Source organism: Natator depressus, chromosome 14 (genome assembly GCF_965152275.1).
Source record: "Natator depressus isolate rNatDep1 chromosome 14, rNatDep2.hap1, whole genome shotgun sequence".
Lineage (NCBI taxonomy): Eukaryota > Metazoa > Chordata > Testudines > Cheloniidae > Natator > Natator depressus.
Genome location: NC_134247.1, coordinates 22,566,793 through 22,589,781, shown reverse-complemented (window position 1 = coordinate 22,589,781; position 22,989 = coordinate 22,566,793). Strand labels below are relative to the sequence as shown.

General features: G+C 45.1%; 1 protein-coding gene across 2 annotated transcripts in view; it reads right to left on the bottom strand.

The window, feature by feature from the left end:
• STX8 (syntaxin 8) overlaps positions 1–22,989 on the bottom strand; it is a 355,548-nt gene that overhangs the window by 192,668 nt on the left and 139,891 nt on the right. The window lies entirely within an intron of this gene.

Below are 22,989 nucleotides of genomic sequence, written 5' to 3'. Positions count from 1 at the left end.
CTATGCTCAGGGTTCAGCTGATCGCCATATTTGGGGTCGGGAAAGAATTTTCCTCCAGGGCAGATTGAAAGAGGCCCTGGAGGTTTTTCGCCTTCCTCTTTAGCATGGGGACAAGTCACTTGCTGGAGGATTCTCTGCTCCTTAAAGTCTTTAAACCATGGTTTGAGGACTACAATAGCTCAGACATAGGTGAGAGGTTTTTTGCAGGAGTGGGTGGGTGAGATTCTGTGGCCTGCGTTGTGCAGGAGGTCAGAGTAGATGATCATAATGGTCCCTTCTGACCTTAATATCTATGAATCTATGAATCTTTGTCGGAAGGAGAGCGCTTCTTCCGCCGATAAAGCGCTGTTCACGCCAGCGCTTTTTGTCAGTAAAACTTTTGTCGTTCAGGGTGTGTGTTTTGTTTTTTTTAACACCCCTGAATGACAAAAGTTGCTCAGACAAAGTGCCAGTGTAGACAAAGCCTAAGAAACACAGAAAAGACAGAGAGAGAACTGGGAATAAAATCTATTAGTCCCGATTTCCAGGCAAGTCTGCTGGATAGAGAACATGGAGCCAGATCTGGTTAACCTGAACTATTATCCACTTTTTATAAACAATACAAATTAGTTCATAGCACAATCATAGAAGCAGCATTTCCACTTACCTTTTTTCAAACAAACATTACTGGATTACTGCAGCTTCAGTGAAGCACATTAAAACAATTGATATCGAGGCAATTAGCTGTCTCAATTACCCCTACCTCCGTATGAGTGCATAACAAATGAAACATTTTTAGACAATTCATCACTGCCCAAAGACATACTGGGTATAGATTTACTAGTAAAAATGGTATAAGCTTTTTCTAGCCATTCAAAGACATAAACATCACTTATAAACACTTTTGATATTCCCACCTAATATTGCGCTCATATTTCAGCGGAGAGCTCTGACAGGTGATAACCACTACACAATTGTGTGTTTAATTTTCTATACTTTTGTTGAGATGCCGGCTGATTACAATATACAAGAAAGCTACTTTGGGGCAGGAGCCATCCTTTTGTTGGGTCTCTCCAGCACAGTGGAGTCCTGGTCTGTGATTGGAGCTCCAAGGTAGTTCCACAATACAAATAATAATAATAAAAACTAACAATGTAAACACACAGGTTTCCCCTAAGAGTCAGTTTGGGTGTTTTTCACACATCACCTGTTTTCTGGGTGGAGTTGGCAACATCCTCTCACCTCTGTCTGATGCCTTGTATTGATGTCTGTTCTACAGGAAGCATCAGATAGGAGATGTTTGTATATAAGGTCACCAAGATCTCATCAAGCGAGAAGCTGGAAACATTCAAATGCTTTTTCCTTTTGTTCTCCGTAAAGTGACTTCATAGGCTTTCCTTGTCCATCCCCACATTGTTATCATCAACCTATTTCCAACCCCAAAGGTCATCAGCTGACACAGTTACTGGATTTTCAGACGTTGCTTGTTTTTTTTTTTTTTAAACACACACATTTTCCAATTTTCCCCCTCGCAGCTGCCTTTCCCTTACACGAGTGAGACCTGGATGTAAGACGGGTCAAGTGACGTGCTGCATTTCTGAATAACTGCGTTATACTTTGGAACGGGACTCATAAAGGTTTGAGAAACTCACAATCCTGCACTAAGTTTTACCAGAAGGAAAAAACCCAACCCAAACTAAACCAGCCACGCTGGATAACAAGGGAAGAAAATCTCCTCTGTACCTGCAACACTGAAGGTGAAATTTGCCCCCTGCACAAAGAGCTAGCACAGGGCCTGGACACCACTTCCATCCCTCTTAGCCCCTCAAAACAATGCCTAAATGGTACACAGGCCTCCCCTGCTCAGGGGTATTTTACCCATTCAGAACATAAAAGTTGATTATAGAGCTAACAAGGAGAGATTCTCTATGAACATCTACACTTCGGGCCAAACTGAGATGCAGGTCTAAGGGAGTCTGAATTGGTTTACGCTTTCTTCCAGACTCCTCACAGCTTAAGATACAGTAACATAGGCTCAGTCAGACTTGCACCTCACAAGGTGCCAGAAGACGGGGTGGGTCAGGGAAAAACAAAACAAAACAGGGGAGGGGGGTTAAGAAAGAGTGAGCTTTACTGTAACTTACCACTTCTCATGCGCTCTGGTAGTCAACTTCCCTGTGACCCCTGTGATCTCACAGTTGCCAATATAGGACACATTTGTCAGGGACAATTAGTTTAATAGGCTGGGGCATGGGGGCCGAGAGGCTCCCAAGCGCTGAAGGGTCATGTGGACGATCTGGTGAATTTTAGGCCATTTTCTTAGGAGGGAAAGAGAAAGGAAAAAAAGCAGAAATAATCCTAAAGTTCAGCACAACACAGAGCTCCAGCTGCTTACTTGCAAAACACTCTTGTGAAAACGTTACTGCTCCTCATTCTGCTCCTCACACTGAAGGGACTTTTCTCCCTGCACTGGCCTGATCACAGGCCTCCCACCAGGTCCTCACGGCTAGGTGGCACTCATCCTTATATGGGAAGGGGGGGAGGGGCTTCCCACAAGGGGAGGCAGCCAGCAGGGGGCACTGAGGAGCAGAGAGAGGTAAGCACAGCAGCACTCCAGCAATTTGCCTACCTGCCTACCTGCCGCCCCAGGGCAGCACTCCTCCTCTGGCACACCCTTCCTTGCGTGCACACATCCACACACCCTCTCAAGCTCAGACCCTGCCACCCTCACAGACAGTGTCCTCACTCTGCTGCCTTGTTCCCTCCAGCACAGTAACTACAGCCGAGGCCAGCAGGGGGGATTGCAAGTGATTTTCCTGGAGGCAAGAGGGAGACAGAGTGGAGCACCACTGAGATGCTAGGTCTTTTCCTGGAGTGTGGAGCAGGCAGCTGTGGAGGACCTAGGCCAGGGAAGTGCTGGCACTCCACTCCTCCCTCTAGTATGAAAAAGCCAGTGATTACCCTCCTTGCTAGGCTAGAGCTGCCTGGAGCAGATGGGGCAGCCGAGTGGGGAGCATACCTGCCAATGACCCTAGAGTGCTGGCTGGGATACCAAGAGCCTGGGATGGGTGTTCAATCCCAGCTAAACCAGGACTGTTGGCAGATGTGACTTCAGGCCCCTCAGCATGCGAGTTACACCAGCAGGGCTTCCCTTCCTTACAGTCCATCTCAGCAAGCCAAAAAACACCAAGGGCATAAATGACACATCAGTAAGCAGATGAGCACTGGAGCCTAAGGGATCCTTACTGGGCCTAAATTGGGGTCACTTACCCAATGAGGATTCTGCAAGGGTAGAGGTACGTTACACCCGCTTAGACACCAGCCCCAAATTGATATTTCATTGTAAGAGCCATGAGAAAAGATGCACGTCTTCCTCTGTGTGTCACACTGTGCTGAGCATGCCAGTCAAGCTCTTAGTAACAGAGAAAAACAGGGAAAACAAACAAAGGTGGGGAAATGGCGTCAGTCAATATACCTCACAAAGCTTCCACTGCTATGTTTCACAAGCTAATGCAGCGGCAACGCAGGACATGCTGTTACTGCCAATTTATGCAACAGCATCCAGGGTACTTACGGGTGTGGGTGAAGGGGGACAATTACACAAGCTTGGGCTGCCATGCCTGCTGCATGTGATAGCAGTTACAAGCACTTCTAGGCTTTTTAAAGCATGTCTGAACATCTGAATGGAGACAAATTGATTGAAAAATATGGTTTTAACCACCGCAATTGCATGGAATAAAGCAGCAGGGCGCTGGCTAACATGCCCATGTCATGACACATGGCATGTGTGGAAGGGAAGAAAGCGGAAGGAAATATGGACAATGATAGAGTTGGCCAGAAGTGACAATTCTGTTTCGTGGCAATTTTCAAGGTTTCCAAATCTGTTTTTGTTCTGCACTGGAACAACTCAAAACCTTCCCAACATTTCCATGAAAACAAAACTGGCTGATATATCTGGTTTTGGATGTGCGCATGTGCTCTCTCTCTCCTGGTGGTTAGGGCACTAGCCAGGGGCGTGGGAAACAGGTTCAAGTCTCTTCTCAGACTTATTCTAAGCGATATAGGATGAAAAACTGCTCTGCATGTAGCGCAGACCTGGGTTCAGGCTTTTAAGTGCCTCAGTCACTTTTGAAACTGGGACTTAGGTTCTCAAAATCACTTAGGGCCAGATTAAATACCTTTAAAAACCTGACTCTTAGGCACTTTTCAAAATGGTATCCCTAGCCAATGGGACTTAAGTCACGGGGGAATAGGAGCTTTTGAAAATGGGACAGGCTTTGAAGGCACTTCATTTCTTTTTTAAACTCATAATGGCTGAGTTTTACATACAGACGACAAAACTTCCAGTGTCTCCATCAGAGGAGGATGGGGAGTGGAAAAGGAGGAGAGAATATTTAATGATTAGTTCCTTATGGTTCTTACATTCTTGAAGCATATTTCTTGCACTCCCTGGAACACTTGTGCATTCTTGATTGCAAGATGGCAATAAGCGACTTCCTTTAAAAGCATAGTCTTTTATTGGAATACTAAAAATACCCTGAGAGCCAAGCTTTGCTTAGCTCTCACTCTTTCTTGGAGACGCACCATCATCCCAATGTGTTACATTTCAAAGACAGCAATAAACATTTCAGCATGGTCTGTTCAATTCACTTCATAATATTGTGCATTTCTATTATAGCCCCACTAGCACCATAAATCACCTGTGCACAGATTAAGCATGAGAAATTCCAGCTCAAAAGGAGTGTGGATTTTTCTTTTAAAAAAAATTAGAAATGGGTGAAAAATACAGTCAAAAATGGAAGGACTCCGGCAACCTCAAATATGGAGCTACTAGCAGGACCCATAAGATGGCAAATGCACAAGTACGCAGCACTGCTCCAGAACATCTGTGTGAGGTAAACCTACCAGAAAGGAAAATACTCTTTGAGGTACTGCATGGAGAAAGATTCATACATTTATAATGTCTAAACAAACATCACAGAAGAGGATTAATTACACACAGCACATCTAAACTGGTTACACACATCCACTTCTGCATAACTCTTTCTTTCTTTCTTTATTCACTCAAGGCCTGCATTGCTGTTGGATTGTTACACCCTTCAGTTGCCTCCCTTTGCAATTTCCCAGGGTCTGAAGCAGAAACGTACATTTTCTGGTGCACTGAATATAAAGCTAGAGTAGCTGAAACATCACCCGTGTTACTATGTCAGCTCTGGGAGAAGGAATTTTTCCTTTAGAAGTGGCTGTGTGGCTATGGTTGAGAACTAGATGGTGGAGTGGAGACAGGGTGACCAGATGTTCTGATTTTATAGGGACAGTCCCGGTATTTGGAGCTTTTCTTATATAGGCACCAATTACATCCCCACACCCTGTCCCGATTTTTCACACTTGCTATCTGGACACCCTAAGTGGAGATGTGTTCTGGCTTCCACCTCTGACTTCAATATGTAGTGCAGATGGGACAAATTATTTTTTTCCCCTCCCTCAGGGATTTCAAAAGTGTATGGTAAACTAAATTGTGTTAGTAATTGCGCTTAGTTCTGCTCATGTTTATAGCTAGACATGCCCACTCTCGCACTTCTTTTTGTCTGCCTACTGCTGTCACATGCAGTAAGATTTCTGCAGAGAGCTAGTTCTGTGGAGCGTGTGATGCACTTGGCATTAGCTCTGTTTACCACCAACCCCTTTCTCTCTCCTTGATGAACTCACAGGAAAACACACACACTTTCTAGAACTCTTACCCCTTGGCTGGGTCTCTCATGCAGCAGAGAACCTGTATAAAGAACCAATGGTTATTTTCTGGTAGCTCTGTCTACAAAAGTTTATTTTATAAAATGAGGTATCAACAAAATGTACGATGTGGAAGAGTCTGGTACACAAATAGCAGGATGCTGTGGCCTAATGGAGGAAGGGCTCCTTTGGAGCTGGGGACTGCAAGATACATCCTAATCTGGGTCACAATATTCACATTCAGGCTCAGCACAAGTGTTAACTGACTTCAGTGAGACTACACCTGTGCTTAAAGTAACACGCATGTGTAAGTACCTTCCTGAACTGGGGCCTTAAAAGGAGGAAAGATAGTTTTCTGGATAAGGCACTGGACTGGGCACTTATTCTTGGATCAATATCTGGTTCTGCCCCAGACTCTGGTGGAGATTTGGGACAAGTCACTCAAACTCTCTGGCCTCAATTTCTCCATGTGTAGAATAGAGATAATAGCACCTTAGCTCACAAGAAGGTTAAGGGGGTAAATTCACAAGTGACTATCAGACACTCAGATGCCACAGTAATGGGAGCCATTTACATATCCTCTAGCGGGCCCACCCAACAGCCAGCTGGCCTAGTGGTCAGGCAATGGCACTACAGTTCTCTATCTGCTTGTTCTGGAGGGGGCCCTGCCAGGGCATACACAGCAAGCCTCAGTCCCTCTTGCATCCCCCTTCTTCTCCCCTTTGGGTTCTGTCATGATGCGGAGGAAGCAGGAGGGGGAGCAGGCCCAACCACTCCACTGGCTCCTGACTCAGGGCCCAAAGGGGTGTTGCAGTGTGCAGACCACTCACCGCTCCACCCAAGTTACACTCCCCTGGGACACTTCCTACCAGGCTGTGGCACCTCTATTTGGAGTACGGTCACATTCCTAGTAGAATCAGCTTAGCCTACCAGGGGGGCAATGACCCATTCTTCGGGGCCTCTTGTGGGTTTCCAACTCAAAACGGGGGATATGGGTCACTGCTTCCGGTGTGGCCTTACCCATGTTGTAGTCACTCTTCTAACAGCTCCAGGATCAGCCTCACTTTCTGGTGCAGCCTGTAACTCCTTTGCCCCAGGCCCCTACCTGGACCCTTTTAAACTGTCCCTCCACATGGAGCATGCCCTGTAGTTCCTTAGAGGCAGGGCCTCCCTAGCCCAGTACTGCCCCATGCCTTGCTCTGGTTTATTGTGGGGCCTGTGAACCCCATCACAGGACGAAATATCCTATGGAAACAAAGATAGCCACTTACCTTATCATGAGAGATACTGTGTCACATTTCCCTCTTCCTATTACATGATCTCATGGACAGAAGGATGATAAACACAAAGCTTTCCAGGTCTATCGCTCCAGGCATTTACTACTGGGTGAAGCACTTCCTGCTCTGCACAGCCCTGTAGGGTAAGAATCCCCACTGACTTACTGAATCTGTTCATGCTAGTAGTACTATGCCCAGTAGTCAGCAATTACAGTATCAGGCCTTAGTCCTACGGAGACGTATGCGAGTAAGTCAATTTACTCACGTGAGCACTCCCATGCACCTTGTGTTTAAATGTGTGCAGCCTCAGACTCTTAGTTTGTGCTCCTGGAGGTAGTGCCAAACACATGGAAGTCTTTGCATTCTAGTTTTTATAAGGGTGATGTCTCATCCAATACTAGTACATGACCTATGGGTTAGGAGGCCTAGTGTATCCTCTATTACTCTCTGCCAAGTGCTCACTCCCAGTCCAATAAGACTTGAACAGACGAGTAGTGTGATTTTTTTTTTTTTAAAGATTTTTTTCCCTCTAGTATCCAAACTGATTCATTTCAGACACCATTCCCTCACTTTTCATTTCAGCAAGGCTAAAAGAAATGAACTGATCATGCCAACTCGGCTCCGGCAGCTGTTGAACTGAATGTAGCAAAGCCTACGCCTTATCTTTATGAACTTTCAATTGTGTTAGGCTTTGTATTTTTAAATCAAATGCCACACTTTTCATAGTGAGGAAAATCTGAGGGCCCTCCTCCCCACGGACAAGAGAGTTCCTTTTGTACTTTACGTTTTAATGCAAGTAAAAACTACCGTGCTTTAATTTCTTCAGTTTTTAGTAATTTCACTAAATACAGTGAGGAGACATGCATGTTGCATATAAGCCTAATAGCACAGTACACCTGCCTTAAGAAAAATTTTCTATAAGCTATACATCGAGATCAATTCCTTCATAAGCTGTTGTAAGGCAAGTAAATGTTATTTTAACTGCTTAACAGTCACAAGTCTACTTGTGCAGTACTTTATATTCCGATTTCATAACTGATACAAGGTGTTCTGAGAGGGGAAGTTTGATTTTTTTTTATAATACTTTAAAACAAAAATCAAAACCTGTTCTAACCATCTGCTGCAGTACAGTCAAGGAGCACCTGCATAAAGTTTTTCTAGACAATGCTACAGTGTTCCTAGGTTTCATGCCTTAAGCATTTAGTAGTTTTATATGAAATTTTATGAGCATCGAGTAGAACAGAAACATGCATAATCCTTCCAATGCATGCTCAATCTCACACAGGCATGGAGCTATTGGGATGATGTTTTTCTCAACTATTTTAGGAAGACTTAAACAGTAGATGGACCTGGATAAGGTTAACACTCAAGTGGAGAAATATTTATCATCTCACAAATATGATGGTGGAAACAACTGCAACACATCTTTCACCATGGTCCTCAGAAATTTAAATACAATTAACCCACTGCTAAGAAACCTCAAAATAGGTTATATACTAAATTGGGTAAATAAAAGGTTTCCCCCTAACTTTTGCTGAAACATATCTTTAGTACCTGTACATTTGCTGATATATAAATATGGCACTTTTGTTGAGAAAAATGTTTTAATTAATAATTCAAACAGGAACAATATTCTTAGAAACATGATCACCCTTTGGCAATCCAAACCAACCAGAGCATCTAAATACTGCAGAAAACAGCAATTAAATATTTATTATTAATGCCACTTAAAGCTGTTAATAAGAAACAACCCTTCTAAAAGTGCCAATGGAAACAACAGACCGGGTAAGACATAAGATATTTCAGAAATAGCCTCCAGCCAACAAACACAGAATTGTGATGAGCAATTACGTTCAAATTGCACAATCATTTTTTAAAAAGTCCACGGGTAACTGAGTCTGAAGAATAGAAAGGCTGATAAAATACCACAGTTCAGTAGCAATTTAAAAACCCTTGTTCATGTAGACCAAGCAGGGAATTCAGTCCTTCCTGAACTCCTGAAGTAATCTAACTGTTAACAGAAGTTTCTGCAAAATAAATAAATAAATTAAAAAATTGCATTTGTCAGAGCCCACACACACAGAGAGATCTTTGATTCCTAAATGCTAGTGCATAACACAATTATTTTGGTTTTGGAAGACCGCTTTGTCTCCTGTGTTGGGGTGGCTAATTTTTTTTTAAGGCCCTGTCTTGAATGGTGCCAAAACTTTACAATTTATGCAAGTACATTACAAGAGGTTCGCTCTCATTTTGCAAAAATGAAGTACAAAAAAAGACAGAAAATTCTCACATTATTTCATCTCAATACTTTCCTAACCTTTGCTAAGTTTATAGAACTATAGTTCTCTGCCTTTGCCATCACATATGACAACTATAAGCTGCCACAGCAGCTGCAAAATAAATGCCTTTAAAGGAAATAAAGAAATAATTGCATTAAGGACAAAGAGCAGGGGAAAAAAAACTGACTGGGTGACATGAGTAATGCAGGGCTGAACTGGACGTACCCCTGGGACTGAATGTGGTGTTTGTTACAGATCAATCCAGGGTAACCCCTCTATACTCACCAACCACTGGAGACTTTTGTTCCTAACAGAGAAGGGTAGTAAAAACAGAAGGGGAATTGGGAGAACCCGCACATGGAAATAAGGTTTGAAACCATGTCCTCATATATACTGTACCGTGTTCTCATGCCCTGAAACGTGTCCACCTTTTTGAACTCTTTATAGTGTTACTCTTTAGATAGTGCCAGAGTTACGGATGGAGGCTCACAAAAAAGAAGTCTGTATAGTGAATGCACCCGTTGTAAGACAAAAATTGATCCGTACAAAATATTTTGATGTGAAATTAAATTGCTTATCTTACTATACTGAGTTTTCCCTTGAATCTAGTGCTGTGGTAATGTTTTCATAGTTTATTCCCCTTGCACTTCTAGGAAGAAAAATAGTAAAGAGGCATATAAATCGTTGTGGCTCATTTGTCTGAATTTTACCGCTTCCCCTGAATTTAGGACATTCCACATGCTTTTCCAGTACCACTGTTTTGATAGTATTACCAGAAGTGTCCCTTATTAATCACCTTGCCACTAAAGGGTCTCTCTGGAGCATTTGCTTATTATAGACTTTTTCAATATGTTTCATTTTACTCTTAATTCGTTAAAAGCTCAGCAAAGACGAATACATTCAAAACTAACTTCTGCCACCACAGAACTCAAAAAGAGAGAGGAGGTTTTTCCTATTACCTATGTTTATTTAGACAATCCCACCCAGTTTTCCTCCACTCCCCAAATATCAGAGAATTGTTGGATTATGCCTTGTCTTGGTCTAGAAATATGTCTACACATTTAAGGATTTGTAGCTAGGAATGTTTCCTTTTAAGGCGACATTAAAATTAATGAAATACCTTCCTGGATATTACTATTTGAGTCAGGATGTTTGGAAGAAATTCTTTATTGGCTCGATCCTGCAAGGTATAGAGATCTATGGGACCGTTCACATACTTAAACATGTGCTTCAATGCTTTGCTGGATCAAGGATAAAGTATCACAACCCGGCAGAATAGAGCCTCTACGGGGTACAATGCATCTCCAAATGTTATGGAACTGCAGCTTGTGGGTTCTTCTGGTTCATTATAACAAGGACATTTGAGACCAACTGGTTACTAACTACAGTGACAAAGCACTGCAAAGCAAGATTTTCCCACTAAACGAAAATTCGATGTTGTACATACTATTCACTCATTGGTCTTCCTTTCATACATCAGTGGCTGATGTTACAAACTGAATACCTCAGCAGGTAGGGAGGGATGAAGAAAAGATGAAAACATGTAGGTTGTTAAGCTGATGATTGAGCAGCAGTGAGTGGAGCACAGATCTACGCATGTCCTGTGTTTGATGATCACCTGGTTCTCACTTGGTGGGCCAGCAACGATTAGAAGTGCTATGTAGACAGCATACTAAGGAAAGGTCTACACTTAGAATCATAGAACCATAGGGTTAGAAGGGACCACAAGGGTCATCGAGTCTAACCCCCCTGCAAAGATGCAGAATTTGTTGTGTCTAAACCATCCAAGACAGATGACTATCCAGCCTCCTTCTGAAAACCTCCAGTGAATAAGCTTCCACAACCTCCCTAAGCAGTCTGATCCATTGTCCTACTGTTCTTATAGTTAGGAATTTTTTCCTGAAATGTAATCTAAATCGGCTATGCTGTCATTGAACCCATTGCCTCTTGTCCTACCCTCTGTGGCAAAAGAGAACAACTTTTTTATGGATCCTTTCCAGTTTCTCTACATCCTTTCTGTACATTGGTGACCAAAATTAGACACTACTCCAGCTGAGGCCTAACCAGCATCGAGTAGAGCGGTACTATCACCTCCCCTGATTGGCATGCTATGCCTCTGAGAATGCAACCTAAAATTGCGTTTGCTTTTTTTTGCAACAGCAACGCATTGCTGACTCATGTTGAGGTTGTGATCCTCCACAACTCCCAGATCCTTCTCAGCAGTGCTGCGGCCAAGCCAGTTATCCCACATTCTGTATTTGTGCATTTGTTTTTCCTTCCTTAAGTGTAGCACCTCACATTTGTCTTTGTTGAATTTCATCTTGTTGTCTATAGGCCAGTTCTCCAATTTATCAAGATCCCTCTGAATTTTAGCTCTGTCATCCAAAGTGTTGGCAACCCCCCAGCTTTGTGTCATCTGCAAACTTGATCAGTATGCTCTCTATGCCTACATCCAAGTCATTAATAAAGATGTTAAACAACTCCAGACCCAGAACAGATCCATGTGGAACCCCACTTGATACCTCCCTCCAATATGACATCATTCCATTAATAGTTACTTCTTTGTTTGTGGTGGTTTAACCAATTATGGATCCACTTAATGGTAGTTCTGTCAAGCCCGCATTTCTCCAGCTTACTTATCAGAATGCCATGTGGGACTGCATACAGACACTGCACACCCAGCTAGCATGGGTATAAATAGCAGTGTAGTCGGTGAGGCACTGCTTAGGTATGTACCCTACACGGTTCTCTACACACCCAAGCAGTACCTCCCACATCTATACTGCTCTTTTTAGCAGTGTAGTGTCCCACTGCCTCCCCCCGACAGACCCTTTCCCCGATACAGTGAAAGACACTGGCAGGGGGAGAGGTTCCAGCAGCTCCCCTTACCAAAGTCCTTCCCTGCTGCAGGGAAAGACTTTGGCAGTGGGGAAAGGCTCTGGCATCCCCACTGCCTCACCCTGCCAGATCTTTTCGCTGCCGCATACAGCTACACACTGCAGTGAATCCAGACACAGGCTGCGTTTTGCAGGAGCATATAGCTACATGATCCCTACACACTGTTGCAATTGTACACAAGGGCTTAAGACTAATCATGTGGGTGGTGGTGGGAGTGCCTTGTGCTGCTTAACAGCAGCCCCTCTCTGCTGCTTTAATATCTTGTGTTAGTGAGTTCCACAGGTTAATTGCAGTACATACTGCATTACCAGTTTCAAATGTGTTGTTTTTCAGGTCAGAAGAGTGGTGACTGCAATATGGGACCTTAAAGGAATCCAGGGACCTACTCCACCCCAGGAAATATACGCTGAATATCAAAGTTTCAAGTAATTGAACAAATATGGTGTTTTGCTTTGTATAACAGTCGAAAAGATCACTAGTGCTACCATTGAAAAAGTAATGTTGTTTACATGACTTCTAGGAGGACTCCTATCTGCAGAGCAGTAACTCAAGCCAGATGGTGCAAGTCTGCAGAAGTTTCACATATAAAACCAACACTAAAAGTCTTTTCAAATGGAAAAAAAACCCAGATCCCCTTCATTCATTCTTATAAAGGTGTGTCTCAAACTGTAAAATGATGGTTTTTTATTCTTGTCTTCAATCAGATTATACAAAGATGCATTTTAAAATTATACTTCAGATTTATCATTCCTCTGTTATAATCTATGTCACCTGTGGGTGTGTTTTATTACTGAAGATCGAGCCACCTTTAAGGACAGGACACTATGAAAAGACCCTGTGCTGTCTGGGGCACTGATCCAACAAGCAGATCTGCGTGGCCTGACCCAGGCATCCATGTGGAGCCCTACTGATGTCAGCTGGGCCTCACATAGGTACAAGGGTCTGCCCAGCTGGATTTACATTCAGAATCAAGGCTCAGGGGTCAGATCTAAAGCCCTTTAAAGTCAATGTAAAAAAACAGATCGCCTTCAACGGGCTTTGGGTCAAGAATGACATGATCCAAACTGACATGGTGCTCAATATTCAGATGAGGTGACTGAAGGGAGCCAGGGGACTTCTACAATGTGGCTTCTGACAGCTCGTTAATAGTGGAATGCAGTTTGTCCAACAGGTCCTGCTCCAGCTCAGTCATGCTGGCACCTTTAGTCCGTGCAGGCTACACGCTGTATTAAAGATATGGGCAGCTGCAGATTGCCTGATTTTACTTTTTCTAGGTGCAGCCTGTGGGACTGCAGTAAGGTGCTGATGCAGCCTTGAAAGGGGCAACCTCCGATTTAAGACAAGCCATGGAACATCAATGTTCTTTAAATAAAATCCACATTTATCCAAAGCTTCCTCTCTCTTTGCTCCAATTACATTTTTTCTCTTTAATAAAGGTTTGGGTGTGGCAGTTAGTTTGCTTCCTAATAGCAATCATTTTTTAAATTCTCTATGGGGTTTTAAAGACTTTGAGAAGAGATGTTTAGTAAGATCAACTGCCAAGAAACATCTCCCAGTTAACTTCCTTTGGTCCTAAGTCAGTAGGTGACATTAGCACAGCAGATTCTATCTGCAAATCCAAATTTCTAAAAAGAGACAGACAGTTTCCCCCCCAGATCAGTGGTTCTCGGCATTTACCGTTGTGGGCCACATACGCAGCTCTCTATGGGTTACGTGGGCCGTATCTGCACAATATATATATTATCTGTATGGCCCCGAGGATGTCACATGGGCCACAGCTGTGTGCTGATTGGGCCCCAAGTGGCCACGGGTTAAGAACCACTACCCCAGACTAGTTTCAGAGTAACAGACATGTTAGTCTGTATTCGCAAAAAGAAAAGGAGTACTTGTGGCACCTTAGAGACTAACCGATTTATTTGAGCATAAGCTTTCGTGAGCTACAGCTCACTTCATTGGATGCATACTGTGGAAAATACAGAAGATGTTTTTATACACGCAAATCATGAAAAAATGGGTGTTAATCACTACAAAAGGTTTTCTCTCCCCCCGCCTCACTCTCCTGCTGGTAATAGCTTATGTAAAGTGATCACTCTCCTTACAGACTAATTTTGATAGGGAAAACATCCTAAGCAAGGCAAAACATTTTTTAACATTTTAGCTTTCGAAACACATGGTGTGGCCTATAATAGTATTCACAGTAAAGGATGATTTTAAGTCCCCTTCCTCACTTAACTTGCCAGTGAACATGGGAAACCATTAGTTCAAGCTGCTACAATTAACTCACAACTTCCCCTTCAAAGCTTGCACAATTTGGAGCTGCTTGTCATGCAAACACCCTGGGAGACTCATTCTCATTGCAATGTGAAAGGAGGGGTAAATTACTGAGTTAAGTAGATTATTGGGGAAGAAGTCACACTCAGCAACCTTCTGAGATGATTAGACCCTGGGAAATTCATACTGCAAATCCCTAGGCCCTGACAGTGCACATTCATTACCAGTTTCTGGACAATCTGCAATCAAGAACTTCTCTGGCAGCATTAAACACCCCTCTTCCAATGGACTTTCATTTAACTTTTCAAAGAGGAGCTAAATTTTAATTTTGCAGGGAGAATGCTTCAGCAGCGAATCAAGCACACAGTCAGCAGTTCACCAGTAAAACAGCCATTTTCTTCAAAGAAATTCCATCATTTTCCAAATAAAAATGTTATCACCATCAAATCCAAATACACACACACGGAACATAGGCAACTGACTCCCTTTGGGTACCCTCAAATGGACCTCTGTGAATAAGACCCAGAGTGAAGCAGTTATCTCTGAAAAGAGCTGCTGTTTTACAGTGGGGTGCGCATTTAATAAATACAGCGATAACACAGCAACTTTCAATTTGACCAGGAGAAAAGTTACAGTTGTGGCAAGAAATCCAGTTCCCCTAGTGAAAAGGGCTTATGTGTTTGACTTTGTATCACGTATTACACAGGAAGTTACAGGAAAGTGTCAACGCCCAGGAGTAGAAGACAAACATGAAGATTAAACTCAATAAGTTTCTGGAAGAGATGGTATGATGGGATAACATGATTTTGGCAATTAATTGATCTTTAACTATTCATGGTAAATAGGCCCAATGGCCTGTGATGGGATGTTAGATGCGGTGGGATCTGAGTTACTACAGAGAATTCTTTCCTGAATATCTGGCTGGTGAATCTTGCCCACATGCTCAGGGTTTAGCTGATCGCTATATTTGGGGTCGGGAAGGAATTTTCCTCCAGGGCAGATTGGAAGATGCCCTGGGGGGTTTTTGCCTTCCTCTGCAGCATGGGGCACAGGTCACTTGCTGGAGGATTCTCTGCAACTTGAAGTCTTTAAACCATGAGTTGAGGACTTCAATAGCTCAGACTTAGGTGAGGGGTTTATTACAGGAGTGGGTGGGTGAGATTCGGTGGCATGCGTTGTGCAGGAGGTCAGAGTAGATGATCATAATGGTCCCTTCTGACCTTAATATCTCTGAGTCTATGAAGCTCCTGTTCTATTGTGGCCACTCCCTTCACGCAGAAAGAGGACTGCTGGGAAAATACTGCCTCTATGAAAGGCTGCTCCCCAGCAGCTTCAGTCAATGAGCTCCGTCACAGGGTTTTATTTGTTTAAGGGACAGAATTTTCTTAGCTTAGAAGAGTCCCTTTTCTTTTTTTTCATCTGGTACATTACAGTGTATGCTATTCACTGTTCTTTTGTGAATTTGGGGCTTCCCACTTTTTGTGCAATTGTGTAAATCAAAGGGAAAGAGAATAGCACAAGGCATGAGCAATATGGCATACACAGGAGAGCACTGGCTTGAACTTCCTCTTTAGTAAACCAGCATCAGGTGACCAAAGACGGGGTTTTTTAGAAGTTTTTTTTCAATGAATGAAAAGCACCTTGTAGGAGGAAGGAGAGGATCTGAGGTTGCCACACTAGGATACAGCTGCTGAAAGTAAATTCCAGCATCACCAAAGCCTTATTCAATCCCAGTAACTCAGATTGACCCTCTAGGGCAGTGACAATCTCCTTCCCTCTCAATGGGCCCGAGGACAACACTGAAATGATTTCAAAAGTACAACCCTTGGGCATATGCAGACAGATGATCTTCAGGATACACCATCACTGATGAGCAAGCAGCATAAGGCCTGGGGAGCCAGGTCACTGAACTGGAGCACGGGATTAATCTCCGGAAGATAGTCACAGGAGGAAGAGAGTTCTGATATGGGACGTAAAATGTATAAATAAAGAAGATGTGAGCATGGAGAAGTGGTGTCAGGGGCACATCATGCAGGTAGGAATACGTGGGGGCCACCTGAAAGAACATTAGGGTTATTGATCTAGGGGATAAACCAGCTGAGCAGGATCTAGAGGCAACTACATGGGTTAGAGGTTATTTCTTTTTAAACTCTTGAACCATGTGGATGATTTCCTCCCCCTACTGGAGTCCGCTCACATCACAGCAAATAGAAAGTACTGGAAGCTAGACAAGAAACAGGTATGGTGATTCCAATGTGAATCCTGGGAAATCATACTTTAATCCACACCTGTGGTCCGCTTCCTCATGCCAGTGCTCCACCTGGCCATCATGTGCTCTGAATTGGACACTTCACGATCTAGTGTGGCTGTCCCAGGAGAGTGAAGGTCTGACTATCCTTCTGCTTGCTCTTTACTCCTGAGGGCATTACACTCCAAAAAATTTAAAATTCTGCACACAATATTTTAATATTCCGCAAATTTTATTTGTCAATAAATAAATGCAGAGTCTTCAGCATGGCAGTGGGGAGCACAGGCCCCTGGCTTTACGAAGGTAGGAGATCACTCTACAGCCTCCCCACAGTTGCACCCAACCAGTGAGGTTGCACCCAACCCTGACACAGCACAAGGCCTGGGCCTGCCCCACAAACACCCTGGGGCCCAGCCCCTCTGCCCCAGGCACACTACTTATGGGACAGGCAGGCTCAGCCAGGCAGAATCCAAGTGTGGAGGGGCTCAGTGTGGGGGGATCCAGGTGTGGGGTGAGAGAATTGTGTGTGGGACAATCTGGGTGCAGGCAGCTCAGTGGGGGGGTCTAGGTATGGAGGGATCTGGATGCACAGAGGCTTGGTTCCAGGTGCAGGGGCAATGGCTCTGCAGGGGCTTCCAGGTGAAAGTGGTTGGGGCTTAGCGGAGGGGTCTGGTTTCTGGGGGAGTGGGGCTTGGTGGGAAGGGGGTCTGGGTGCACCTAGTTGGGGGTCAGGGGCATGGGGGTCTGTATGCGTGGGCTCAGGCTCCTCAGGGTGGGGGTCTGAGTGCAGGGAGTTCAGTGTGGGGTGGTCTGGGTGCAGGTGTGGGGGTCTGGAGGCAGAGGGTTTGGGTGCAGGGAGGCTCCAGATGCAAGGGTTGAGGTTCAATGGGATGAGTTCAGATATGGAGGACTAGGGGGGTTCTGGGTGAGGGTCAGGCTTGTCAGGGGTGTCTGGGTATGGGAGGTCCAGATGCATGGAGGTTGGGTGGACGGGGGAGCAGCTCCCCAAACAGTGACCCCTCCCCCTGAAGCTGAGGAGCGCAGGGGGGAAGGAAGCAGGGGAGGATGCTGAGCTTCCTGCACCTGGGGGAGGTTTCTGGTGGTGGGTCTGACCAGCCCCAGCCACTCCCTGCAGGGGAAGAGGAAGTCCCGTCCTCTCCTGCCTCCAGCCTAGCCGGGACGAGGAGCTTATCCTGGTTCAGGGTAGGAGCCACTGGCTGGGGTGATTTACCTCTCCACCAGCTACTCCGGGTGCCTGAAACAATGTACCTGTGCAGCTAGGGAGTGGTGTGTGACTGCTCTTGCAGCATCCCTTTGCTTCCCTGTCAGAAAGTCATTTTTCTGCAGGGAAGCAAAAAAAAAAAATCTGCAGGGGACATGAATTCTGCGCATGTGCAGTGGCACAGTATTCCCCCAGGAGTAGCTCTTGGACTGTATGCTGGGCAGAGAGAGCAGCTGAGAATCCTTCAGCACAGAACCTATGTGCCTTTACCCTCAAGACCTCCTTTATTGAAACTACCTTGGTTTTTATCAAGCTCCAACAAATGCAAAGGTAAGTCTCAAGCAAGAAGCAAGACACTAACCAGCACTATTCAAGACCACTATCCAGCAGCCTTATACAAATAGTGCAGACAGATTTACACCCCAACTCTTATCCACAGGCTGAGCTAACTATGGCCTTTTCACTAAAGGGTATATTTGAAAATTTTCCTTTCTACAAAATTACAGCACAGGGAATCATCTACCATTCATAAGACCAGAAATGCAGACCAGTGCAGCCATATCCGAACACAGTTGCAGGAGTCACCTTCAAAAATGTTTCCATTGCCTTTGTATATCACATTACTGCAACATTGTCTACGGATTCCCTATACCAATGGTAAGAAATAGGGGACAACTGGAAAGCTTTGAAAAGGCACCCACTGTGGGCAATTAAATTAATCCCATGTGGGCAACCTTTAGATGTGCCTATTGGGATTTCTCCCCTTCTCCACGGCCTCACTCTCCCCTCTCTAATTTCCTCCCTTCTCCACCCCATCTATACTCCCTTCCTTGGTTATCTGTACACAGCTGGCTTGACCTGACACCCACTCATGTGAGTCTCTGAAATGAGGGTTCTCTAACCAGATAGTGCAAATTCATGCCTCACTTGTATCCAGGCTTTTTAAAGCAAACTTTTTCAATGAGAATTGCTGCCGAACTCAGCGCACTCCCTGGCCTTCCTGGGGAGCACACTTGTCTGGGCTGTCATCCCTGCACACCAATACATGGCAATCTATCTTCCAATTAAGGTACAAAGCCAGCTAATATACTTAGACTCACTTTATGGATTATCGAGTGTATCAACAGTCCTATGAAATGGGGGAAGAAATGCTAATTACGCTTCACAAACTCCTGGTAGTAGGTTTGCCAGGCGTCCGGTTTTCGACTGGGACACCTTGTCAAAAAGGAACCCTGGTGGCTTTGATCAGTACTGCCGACCGGGCCATTAAAAGTCTGGTCAGTGGCATAGCAGAGGCCCGGGGCTAAGGCAGACTCCCTACCTGCCCTAGCTCCATGTGGTTTCCGGAGGTGGCCGCCAGGTCCCTGTAGCCCTTAGACACTGGAGCGGCCAGGGACTGCGAGGTTCCGCGTGCTGCCCCCACCTCAAGTACCGGCTCTGCAGCTCCCATTGGCTGGGAACTGCAACCAATGGGAGCTGTGGGGAGCGGTGCCTGCGAGTGTGCACGTAGAGGTTGCAGGGACCTGGCGGTCGCTTCCTCGGAGCCACCGTAAGCGCTGCTGGGACCCTGCACCCCAACCCCCTGTCCCAGGCTGGAGCCCACCTGAACCCCAAACCCCTCACCCTCGGTCCCACCCTCAGCTGGAGCCTTCACCCGCACCCCAACCACTTGGCTCAGCCCAGAGCCCCCTCCCGTACCCCAACCCCATCATCCTCAGTCCCAGCCAGAGCCCCCTCCCCCCTTCACTCCAGCTCCCTAGCCCAGCCCGGAGTCCCTTCTGGCACTCCAAACCCCTCATCCCTGGCCCCATCCCAGAGCCCACAGCCCAGCCAGAACCCTCCCCCCCCCCCGACCCTAACCCCTTGCCCAGCCCAGGACCCCCTCCTATCCCCAAACCCCTCATCCCTGGCCCCACCCCACAGCCTGCACCCCCAGCCCAGAGTCCATACCTCCTCCCACACCCCAGCCCGGTGAATGTGAGTGATGGGGGATGGAGCGAGCGGGGGCAGGGTCTCAGAGAAGGGGCTGGGCAGGGGTCTTCAGTTTTGTGTGATTCAAAAGTTGGCAATCCTACCTGGCAGGCATCATCCTGAGCCAGGAGACCCATCTCAAAGACAGAAACAAGCTACTGGATAGGGAGTTGTTGCTCTGCCTGAGCAGGACATGGCATTTGGCATCCAAATAAAACCCTCCACTTCATTACCCAAGATGAATGGCCAACCAGTGGTCACTGACAACACATACAGCCTTAGGCAAAACATCTGAGGCCTTACATTTCCTCAGACCTAGCAAAGGATTGACTGCAATTGAGGAAATGCTCTGGGAAGAATTCAAGCTTCCCATAAATCCCTTACTTATTCTGAGAGATACATCCTGGGTTCCCCATTCTAAGTCAGCGGGAACTCTGACCAGCCACCAGATGTCATGGTAATGTGGCGTCTTTTAAACCCTACCTGTGGGGACTTTCTTTGTAGCCTATAAATCATAGCCCATGACTGATTTTTTAAAATCTCTTCTCCACAGTAATAGCTCAGGCTGCTGGTAATGCAACATCTGGCCATGCCCCTTGTGCATGGATCTTCAAAATACACATTTCAGATAACCCTCCCAGGTAGTAATTTAATACCTCTCTCCTCTTCTGCCTTCATACAAGATGCAGTGACAGAAAAGGAAACTGCCCCTTCCTATTATTTATTATTTGTTCCTAGGCTACCCTGTGTGATGCTACAGAAGCATACAGTATGACCAAGGCAGAATTCGTTCACAGCTAGGAAGAAGAAAATGGCCCAAGTTAATTTTATAAAACCTCTCCTTGAGCTTAACCTAGACACCAAGCATACTGTCTTCCTGTCATCTTCCAAGATTCAGAAGCTGGTTGCTCACTATGAAGTCACTGCGAAGCGCTTAAGAAGAATTATTACAATTCAGGCTTTGTGAATCCAACTGGGAATGAAAAGAAAGTGGAGAAGGTGGGTAAGCTTTGTTATTTTTAGTGGGGAAATTACTGTGTAAGAGGGAGGGTATCGCCAGATTGTGAGCAATGCAATTATTGTTATGGAGGATATTATGTGCTATGAGGCAGCCTTTGCTTCAGCTGTGATCCCAACAGGAGAAAAACATTTAAGAATGCAACTACTGATTTATTCTACCTAGGATTTAACTGATTACTGCTAACAAATTACTTCAAAAATGGGATTACATGCTTATCTGACATTAATGTGTCCCTCTCTCTCACAGGCAGATTGTCAGTACTGGCACTAGCAGTATAGATGGGTTCCAGCTACGTCCCACCAGCTGTACTAAGTGGGAAAGTACTCTGGTGCTGGGCTTCTTGGCACTTCTGGCACGCTGTCCACGTGGCAGGTGTGTGTGAAAAGGCAGATCTGTTAGCACCCTTTGCATCCCAGTTCAACATCCTGCTTATGTGCACCAAGTTATCTAGTAAATTATTCCCCGATCTTGGCTGAGGATGCGTGCAAGTTTTGAATACAGGAGATTCCTGGGCAAGGTAAACTTTCTATGCCCACCCCTTACTAGCCACTTCTAGACATTGATTTGCTGATCAGTCACCAGGCAATGAAATATCTCCTTGGCATACACAGATGGTCTTCTACCAAAGGACTTGAAGCATTGTTCTCTTCAAATTTGGGATCTTCAACAGATTCACATTCTTCAGTGCTGACTGAAATACTGCTAAGACTATAACTAGTAGCAGGTCCTAGTCCAATGACTTTCCCCCTCTCCCAAGTCCAAAAAACTTCTAATTTTTTTTCAAATAAACTAAATATGAAATTATTTCCATAGTCACTGTGGGCCGGTAACATGGATGGAGCTGCTGCTGACCAGGCTAATGTGTAGAGCTGAAATAAAGGCCTACCCAAGTGTTGATTTGTGGCCTTGCCGTGACACAGAAAGTAAAAGGGTAGATATACTTTTGTCCATGATAAGAGAAAAAAAAGTAATATGTTCTTTCATTGCCTTGGCAATACCTTCCACCCCTGCTGGGCTGAGGCAGCCACACAGGCCCCTTGGGGAAAGAGAAAATGGATTAGGGGTGATCTGCTGCAAGAAATGCATGGTGACTTTGGGTGCAGGTCAGAGAGGCACCTTGAATTGCATAAGAGCAGCTGGGGTAGGAGAGGAAGGACAAAGTGACAGTGAAGTCCCTAGAGCACAACTGAAGGACAAGGGAGGAGGACGGATGGCAACAGAGGGAGCTGTTTGAGCAGCTGATCGCCATGACGACCAGCAAGCTCTGGACACGAGTGTCTGCACCAGCACCATTGCCAGTGGACCCTCCTACATGCTAGCATGTCCTGCAGCCAAAGCAGCTACTGGACAATTCTGGGATGGGGCGGGTAATGAGTCAGTCAAGGCAGTCCGAGGATGGAAGTACGCATGAGCAGATATACCCTGTTCATTCGACCCCCATGCAACCATGGGGAAAGGAGAAAAGGCTTCGCTGACAGTGTGCAATTCCATTACCAGTGAGATGATAATGCACAGACTGTCGTCACTGTGACCGTTTTCATGCACATAGCACTTTTCAATGTTGTTACTGCTTACATATTTTACTGACTAGCAGCTCGGCTGACTGTATTTGTTCTTAAGGCAGTATTTTATATTATGGCATTGGGCACACTTGCATCCAAATGGTTTTGTAAGCAGTGCCATCTTGCCTTTAGTTGGCCAAATGCACATTCTACTACTGTCCTGCAACTACTTATAATGTAATTAAACCTTCTTCTGCCAAAAGAAAAGGAGGACTTGTGGCACCTTAGAGACTAACCAATTTATTTGAGCATGAGCTTTCGTGAGCTACAGCTCACTTCATCGGATGCATACTGTGGAAATTGCAGAATACATTATTATATACACAGACACCATGAAACAATACCTCCTCCCACCCCACTCTCCTGCTGGTAATAGCTTATCTAAAGTGATCATCAAGATGGGCCATTTCCAGCACAAGCTGTAGCTCACGAAAGCTTATGCTCAAATAAATTGGTTAGTCTCTAAGGTGCCACAAGTCCTCCTTTTCTTTTTGTGAATAGAGACTAACACGGCTGTTACTCTGAAACCCT